The sequence below is a fragment of the Haliotis cracherodii genome, unplaced genomic scaffold, assembly GCF_022045235.1.
Source record: "Haliotis cracherodii isolate W230 unplaced genomic scaffold, xgHalCrac1.p SCAF_3, whole genome shotgun sequence".
In the NCBI taxonomy this organism is placed as follows: domain Eukaryota; kingdom Metazoa; phylum Mollusca; class Gastropoda; order Lepetellida; family Haliotidae; genus Haliotis; species Haliotis cracherodii.
Genome location: NW_027266286.1, coordinates 43,776,120 through 43,778,076, shown reverse-complemented (window position 1 = coordinate 43,778,076; position 1,957 = coordinate 43,776,120).

Genomic DNA, 1,957 nt, shown 5'->3' with positions numbered 1-1,957 from the left:
CGAAAATGGTTTAAGTAAATCTGGGTTGGAATGGCACACATTCCCTTGTGATACGGGTCAAATCAAGGAACATTCCGAAGTGAAAACGTCAAATCAGATTAGAAGTGGTTTACCTTGCGAAATGTTGAATACCCCGTCTCGATTTCAAAAGAGAATCAACACAGAATATGATAATGAAAGAGACTTGGCAAAATAAGTATTTGGTTAGTGTTTGTGACTTGTGGATCGCTATAGGTAAACAAATCACACTGATCATGCACCTCGTGCAATGCACGTTAACAACGCGGAGCTAAATTCCCGTTCCTTCTCAATTTGTTCCACAATTTATTTTTAGAAAGAAAAACTATCGATCCGCCTTAGGAGGGAAAACCCTGACAACGACGATGTGTGACATAGCGGCCATGGCTTCTTTCATTCTACAGCCATCGAGAGTAGTTGACATGTTCTGTAATGAAACAAACATGCGTCGTGTGTCTCCAGACCAAGGTCATACACAACCCCAACGCAACCATTGTCGAAAAACATTGAACTCAAGTAAGTATGCTTCTAAATTGCACCGCCCAAGATTTAAATCATTTCCTGTAACAAATTCATAGTATTTACGGCTTCTTCCATTGACATACAAGTTCAATGTAAGAGTTGTCTAATTTATTTGTATACCGCGAAGATCCAGATCAGAATTGGTCTCCAGCAACATGTGCGTGTGAGAGAAGACTAATTGGATAGGGTGGTCAGAATCATTTTATTGGTTGATGCATGTCATCTTCTCCCAATTGTGTAGATCTATGCTCATGATGTAACTCACTGGATTGTTGGGTCAGGCTTCGATTATTTACAGACCGCGTCATATATCTGGAATAATTGTTAAATGAATTACATAAAAAAGAAATGACTTGTAATATTAGAAACCCCAAAGTAGAATTGTTATGACCACACACCGTTTAATATCACATGTGGGGGCACGGGTGGCCCAGCCGTCTAAGGCGCTGTGCAGAGTTCCAAATTTAACGTGCCTTATCTTACCCTTCGATAACAGCTTATCAATAGGATGTGCGTCAAAAGTTAATAAATGTTGGAACTTACCTTGCTCATGATAGTTAAGAAATGATTTTGGGTAGGAATATAGTTTTCATTTATACATTGTACGTTCATAATATACTGCAATAACAAAATTCAATGTCAACTTTAAACTAACCCACACAATCACACACTGACTAAGATACAGCCGTGAGAGAGGCACGGAGGGTCTATGTAACCAGAGTTGCGTCCCTTAGCTATACAAGGATCAGCTGATCTTGTTTGACCAACACAAAGGGAAGTGATTAACTCTTAGGACCGGACTCATTTGAGCTTTCCTTTCGCTTGAAGCAGACGCAGGCACTGATAAGACCGAGATATTGTTACATGCCACTCACAATAGTATCATATTTTTGGAAAATGCCAAAGCTTGCGTCAAGCGCGTGTATATCTACCGTAATCAAACCCATCAATGCTCTAACAAAGTTGAGAACATTAACTCATTAAATGTCCCTATGTCAATCTTTCTGGGACGAATTAGGCGCGTGTTTCCAAAAGGAGGGGGTTTGACTGATTTATAATGCTGCTGGCAGATGTGGCGTGATATGTGAGTTTGGAGGAACCGTCAAATCAACCTTTTTCTTCTTTATTTAGGCGACATCAGATGAGAGGTTATACGCGGGAACAATGTCAGGCACCGTATCTGCTGTCTGTCACGGCTGTGTGAGCTATCACTAAGAAAACGTGTCTCGTTTAACGCATCCTTTGCTCGTTTAATTTGAAAATCGGTAATGTTCGGACGTAACTCCTGCCTCGATCTCTGCTTCATGGCTTTTTTCAGAGATTACACTGCGATAGCTCCGATAATGCCTCAAGGTCCATTCTCTGCACCAAACATTTACACCGACACTGCCAAGCCATTATCGTATCAATAGCCAGT